Below are 7,297 nucleotides of genomic sequence, written 5' to 3'. Positions count from 1 at the left end.
CTGCTCACTTCTAATGGGGAAGAAGCCCAGCCACAGAGTCAGCCATGGTCTGGGTCAAGATCAGAGACCTCATGTCCAGGTGCAAACTTAGACTAGATACCCATCATTTCTTTGAATGGGGTTGTATGAATGTCATTTGCACAGCCACCACCTAAAGGGGATTTGTCACTCGTCTCCTTTCAATTAGGCAAGTTTTACTGTGGATTAAAGAATGATGAGGATTAGACCTGTCAGCTTTTTATGCTGGTTCCAGATGATTTTCAAATGCATAAAGTGAGCTGCTTTGATGACCTGCTGAATGAATGCCTTAGCTAGCAGCAACAAAATAAGACAAAAGCATACAAAAAAGTGGATTATTTTTTCTCTCCAATTTGCCAGATTTGGCAGAAAATAGTTACTTTTGGCAAGCAATAAATGTTGCTTGCAAGCTGGCTTTTTCAGTGGCGTTTATATCTTGCACAGAAAATCAGTGCCTACTTCACCCATCCTGAAATGGTGACCCTTGGACTACCTGCTATCTTTGAATTATGCTTTCATTTATCATAGCTTTGCTCTGAACTGTTTTGAGGAAAGCTTTGTGTGGGTTTAAATAAGAACCCAAATCCCTGAATTTCTATACAGTTCATAGTGAGCGCACTATTATTTCTGCTTCACAGGCTCCTTGTGTCATTTAATGGAATGAGTCCAGGATATTTTACCTTTTGAAGGGAAGTGTAACTATTTCCTGAAAGTTTTCCCTAGAGGGCATAAAGAGCTCTGGCTTTGGCAAACAGACATTTCCTGTTCTCTGCTTATACGGTGGTAGAAAAGTGGTGCAGCTTGAGGATGCAAGAGTTTTTAATCTATGTTCAAGTTTGCTTTACAGAGGATGAGGATGAACTGCATTTTCTGCTGTGCTAAAGAATGTCTTGGAAGAACTACAGCCAATTTCAGTCTTAGAGGAAGAAAGTCAGCAAGCACTGGAAACCAGACTGAAAGTCTCTGTATGAGATCTTTACTTGGTGTAACAGGGTCCCATTCTACTGAAGTCTCTTGTATGATATTTTCTTGTTGCTGAGATATGTATCAGGAATGCCATATGTAGCAGCTCTCTAGTTCCTTCTTCCTTAGGAAAAAGCAATATTTTAACCATTGGTAGAAAACCTTTGTCCGAAAAAGTACATTTATTTCTTTGTGATGGCTGGATTTGCTTGCACGGATTCATGGGCTTGGGTCCAAACTTCTGCCATGAAATCGACTGCTGCTCAATTTTCTCATTATTAAGGACCAGGCTATCTCCTTAATTTAACCAGGGTGTATGATTCCTTTGCCCACATGAATGTGGGCTCCATGACACTGACCAAGTTCAGGTATTTTTGCTGCTATTACACATTCATTCCCATTCACAGGCAGAAGTTGTAAGGTTGCATCTCTGATTTTGTGTCAGGTCTTTAAAAGGGGACCCTGGAATCCAGTGCTCTGAGCAGAGGGGGTCTCAGCAAAGACACTTGGTACTGAAAGCTAAAACTCTTGGAACAGACAGGTTAAATTTTTGACCTCTCCTGAGTACTCTGCTTGGTAATCACAGTTTGTAATGCAGGTGCTTAAAAATCCCTTTCAAATGACAGAGGAAAGAGATGAATCACTCAAATTTCAAGTGCCATTCCAATGACAGTCCATGTCCCTGCATAAAGTGCATAAAAAATGAAGAAGCAGGAGATTAGTCCTTGAATGAAGTCCAGGTGTTTCATCTCACAGCGAAGCTGCAAAATATTCAGGTTTTCACTACAAAAGGGGACACTGGCACAGCCAGTGAATCTGAATTTGGAAGAAACTTTTTGAAGGAAAACTTTGTGAAGAAAAATTGCTATTTGGTGTATAGCGTGCAGTTCCAGTTACACTCTGGGAAAATCTGTTAATCTCAGTCCCTCCAGTGAAAGAGAGAGGTATCTTTTTGGTGAATTTTGATTGCATTTGTTTTTAAGATGGGATTTGTAGTATACAGCCTGTAGATGTATTCATGTAAAGGACAGCCACTCAGCTTCCAGGAAGGAAGGATTCCCAGGTGGTGGAAGGATTTTACACTCAACAAGAGGCAGGTGCCTTTAAGCTCCTAGCTCCTCAATCAACCCCTTGATTTTATTGTCCACATGCCTGATGCTTCTGTCATGTGTGATTGGTATCTGATCCGGACCATGGCATTTTAGGCAATATACTCCTCTGTATTTGGAGAGGGGGCTATTGAAAACATGTCCAGCTTAATTAGAAAGGAATGGAAAAGAAGAGAGACACCCCAGAGCTTGTGGGAGGGAGTGTTGGCAGGCAGATGAGCGGGGGATCAAAGGCCTATTGCACAATGCAACAAGTAAATAGATGACATGTAGAACATGAGCTCTAGCGGACCTTTAGGAGGGAAGGCAGGCAATGCAAGCAACATTGTGTGTATTTCAGATGACCTTTCACTGAAAATGTCAGTTAGAAATTTGTTCTGAATTTATAAAGAGAGTAATAAATAACTGGATGGAATAATGAAAAAGGTTTAATGCTCAGGAGAGAACCAGAACTGAGGAGACTGGACACCTGGCATTACAATTCCTTTAAAACTCTGCTGAATTAATAATGGACAGCCAAAAGCTAGTAATCAGTGCTGTTAGCGCTGTGACAAAACATTCACTGATGAGAATATGGCTAATGATAGTGAAGGAAATCCACAGTCATCAAACAGAGTTGATACAGATAGCGGAACCTGGAGCATGAGAGAGGGCAGACTGTTGATTTTCCCACTCAAGTGACTGATTTGATTAAAATAAGGTAAAGAATAGCAGTCACTGCTCACCATCACCCCCAAAGCCTCTGTGGGTGGGTGAAGGACAGCAGCTGGCTATGTCTGCAAGGGCCAAATATTTCCAAGGTACAGGGCTCGGCACAACCCCAGGATCATGTCTCAGGGCTGCAATGATAGGGATATGACACAGATGCCTCTACAGCTCATCCACATGGGAGAAGAGGCTCCGTGAGTGCAGATCTCCAGAGCTCAGCCCAGGCCACCACTTCCCCAAGCACAGCAGGAGGCTGTCCATAAAATCAGGATAGTCATGGAGACATAGTGAACTCTCCTCATAGAGAAATGAGGAGGTAGTTAACCATCCCCAAATTGATTTTTGCTTTGTTTTCTTCTGTGGCTTGCCATTCTATGATATTTCTGATCTTTCAGCTTGGCTGGGTGGAATAACTTCTGAACAGAGCTAATTGAACAGTTATTTAGAATTCAGTAGCATCTCTCCTCTGAGAATCACAAAGTATTTTGCAAACACTAATGAATGAAATCTCAATCCACTGCTGTGAGACTGCTTGCAGAAGCATACCATCACCTCCCTCCGTGGAGGCAGGGAGATGGAGTTTGAGCAGCTTTTGCAAGTGGAGCTACAAAATACTGAACTGGCCACCTTAGGCTTCGGGGCACTTCTCTGAGGTCACCACACAGTCTGAACTGAGCTTCAAGGCACAAAAAAGAGTTCTGCGGTGTCATGTGGTATATGGCACATATGATAAACCTGAGCTTAGTTTTCTCCTGTGGTAGAGGTGAGAAAAAGCATTGTGCCCTGTGCTGTAGTAGTGGCCATGACTCTGGAGGACATTTCCTGCTTCCACCTGCCTGCAGGCAGTTCAAAAAGCAGCTCTCCAGCCCAGGCCCTTCCTTCTCTCCCCTGTCAGCCAGCTCAGGAGGAAGCTTTCACATCACAGACCAGTGTTTGCTGCCCAGGTTGTTATCTCAGCAAAGACAATTGAGTGTATTCTCCTTTTTTTCCCTGGTTACAGAGCTGTGGCTGATGGCCTGAGTGGCAGTAACAGGTCCTGAATCTCTCTGCAACATAAAAAAAACCAAAACATTGAAGCTGCAGCTGTGATCACTAGACTGGATGGAACTTGAATAAATAAATACAATTGCTAGAGCATGGATTGAAAAGAGGGAGTGTGACACAGCGACTTGCAGGATGTGAAAGTGTGTGGAGGATTTTTCGAACTGTTTAAGAGAACTTTTCACATTTCACCTTACTTTTAAGCCTAATGTACCCTACCCAAGTTCTCTGAAATGCTGCTACTACCTAAGATTGTGTATTGATAAGGGACCAGAAACAACTGATTTTGTTTACTTATTGAAGAAGATAACCATAGGCAACAGGATTTAATGTTTTGGGTGTTTCATATTCATTACAGAATCACAGAATCACAGAATTACCCGGGTTGGAAGGGACCTCAAGGATCATGTAGTTCCAACCCCCCTGCCTGGCAGGGCCACCAAACATACACATTTACTAGATCAGGTTGCCCAGGGCCCCGTCCAACCTGGACTTTGCTTCTGGTTTGGATGGTAAGTCAGGTAAGAATTTTTTTAGACTGACTTGCTTTTCTATTAAGCCAAGCCTTTGGGTAAGTATACTTTAAAAGCTATGTTTGAGGGTATACTACATTTCCAATTGCTGTTTAAATTTGATGTTACTTTCAATAGAATATCTGCTTTCATTTAAAGTATTTCTTCAGACAGGGAAACTTTGCAAGGCTAGATAATGCTAGTACAAAGATATAGGAAAGTACCTCTAAGTTGAAGAGACAAGCTTAATTCAACTATTGATAAACTATTGATTCTGGAGCCATATAATTTTGTAATTGGAATTCTGGTACTCTGATATGAGTACTGTATAGTCTGATATGAGCATTTACATCCACCTTTTGGTTTTGGCCTGTAGTATAGGGCTTAGTAGTTCCTGAAGGAAGCATGTATGAACTGAAGGACATAGAGAGAATCATAGAATGGCCTGGGTTGAAAAGAACCATGATGATCATCTAGCTTCAAGCCCCCTGCTATGTGCAGGGTTGCCAACCACCAGAACAGGCTGCCCAGAGCCACATCCAGCCTGGCCTCGAATGCCTCCAGGGATGGGGCATCCACAACTTCCTTGGGCAACCTGTTCCAGTGCGTCACCACCCTCTGTGTGAGAAACCTCCTTCTAACATCTAACCTAAACATCCCCTGTCTCAATTTAAAACCAGTCCCCTTTGTCCTTGGATGATGATGCCTAAATAACTTATTCCTTATGCAAGTGCCTTGGTGAAACCAAAACCAAGACAAAGACAAAAGGGTCAGAAGCTTGTGTCAAGTTCCCCATTGTTCTCTGACAGACCTAGAAAATTCTCCTTTAAAAAAATAGGAAAAGCCATTTCTTATTCTTTAAATGTGCAAATGCATGGAAATAAGATTCCTACCTTTCTTGTAACGTTCTACTCAAACTTGTGACATCTGTAAAAGTAAGGGAAGGGATTTTTATACTATGGAACTAATTTTTCTTGTACATTTCAAAATCTGAAAGATGAAGTGTACTCTTCTGCTAAGGCACATTCAACTCTCAGTTTGTTAGGGGAATAATTTCTCTGGCTGATAAGCTGTCAGTGACTCTCTGCCTGTTTCTTATTGCTTGTGCTGCAGATGAGGTATTTTTTTTTTCTGGTGCTTTCCAGTTTTACTCTTTCACCAATCTTCTGTTTCGGGCTAGTAGTGTGAGGGGTCCACTGAGAACATTTCCCGTTATTAACTGTGGACCTCCATAGCAGCTGGTGATAAATGCTGCTTGTTTTTTTTGCAGCAACACACTCCTCTGCACTGCAGAAACAGACAAAATTTAAAAGGAGTTACTCCTGTAGGGAAAAAAAGAAAATCAGATATGGATGAAAACAAGTAAAGCTCTTTAAAACTTAAAGCTTTTATGAAGGTTGCTGTCTTTGATTACTTACTGTATGTGAACCCATCTGGTCTAAAATTCCATTAGTCTCTACAGTCAGATGGTTTGAGGGCACCTTTTGTAGTTTGCAGATTTTTCACTGAAAAGCTCTGTAGCTGACTGGCACCTCCTGTTCGTTAGCCTTATGGCGGTACTCTTGATTTAGTCTCCAAGTCAAACAAATACATAAGAACAGACTTTGCTCTTTACAAATGCAAGCTCTTTCTGATATAGTAGGACAGGTAGCCCACTGGAGGCAACAGAAGGTGCTAAGACTGGACTAGGATACAACAGGACTAGAGGGAACAGCCTCAAGTTTTACGAGGGGAGATTCAGGTTAGAGGTTAGGAAATAATTCTCTGGTCTGCCCAGTGAGGTGATGGAGTCACCATCTCTGGAGGTGTTCAAGGAATATTTAGATGCTGTACTGAGGGACATGGTTTAATGGGAAATATTGGTGATAGGTGGACGGTTGGACTGGATGATCTTAGAGGTATTTTCCAACCTTGGTGGTTCTGTACTTTCATGATTCTATGATCCCATGGCTAGGCTCAACATCTCTGAAAAGCAAGGACTGACTTGAGTCTGGCAGGTAATCTAGCTACCTAAATATGATGTTGTGTTTGGGCTAACTGTAACAGCTAGGATTGATAGCAATCAATTGGTTGTCAGTGCCTAATTATGCTTCCCAGCACCTTGGGGCAAGCTTGTTTTAGGGCAACATCAGAGATATCTATACTGTGGAGAGCTGCAAGGGGTGAACGTACCCAAGGTGATATAGTGAGCCTTACCATTGAGTCTGTGTTCTTTACTTGACAGATTCGAGTGCCTATTGATCTTAGCTGACTCATCAAGACATTTATTCTTTGCAAAGTAACATTAATCTCTGCCACTTCTTCCGATGATATTTATTTTGGAGCTATAAATAAGTAAGAAAACTCAAATAAAAAAACAGTGTAGATACTATCAATGTAATCTGATTATGTAAATTCTTCACCAGACATGCTGAAGTGTTCATTTTCATTTCTGGTGCCACTATTGTCTTGACATAACAAACCAAGAGGCTGTGAAAACATTGCGGCAAGAACACACCAAAATAGAGTTGTTAAAAGTGAGGTAATAAGAACTCAACAATTTGGATACAAAAATCACAGGATAAGTATTTTTTGCTATTTATTATGACAATCTGGTTGGTTGTGTGTATTAATCTGTTCTGGTCCTACATTTTTTTCAATCATTACATGGAAAGCTAGCAAACATTCAGCTCTCTTTCCCAGAGAAGTTTGTGAACAGTGGTAACTGTTGGTCTTGAGGGGTAAATCAGTATGATCCAAATGATGCTTGTAAGCTTTGAGGTTCATGCTAGAAGCTTTCATGAGTCCAGGTTAAGTCCAGAACATTAGAATTCTATGAAGTTTAACATATGAATTGAGCCAGCAATCACAGTACAAATGAACAGTGAACTATGAAGTAACACTACAAGATTTGAAGGAATAAGTCATTGATAAAACAAAATAAAATAAAATAAAACAAAAAAAATC

This window comes from Coturnix japonica, chromosome 2, assembly GCF_001577835.2.
Source record: "Coturnix japonica isolate 7356 chromosome 2, Coturnix japonica 2.1, whole genome shotgun sequence".
NCBI classification, from domain to species: Eukaryota; Metazoa; Chordata; class Aves; order Galliformes; family Phasianidae; genus Coturnix; species Coturnix japonica.
This window is presented reverse-complemented; position numbering follows the sequence as displayed.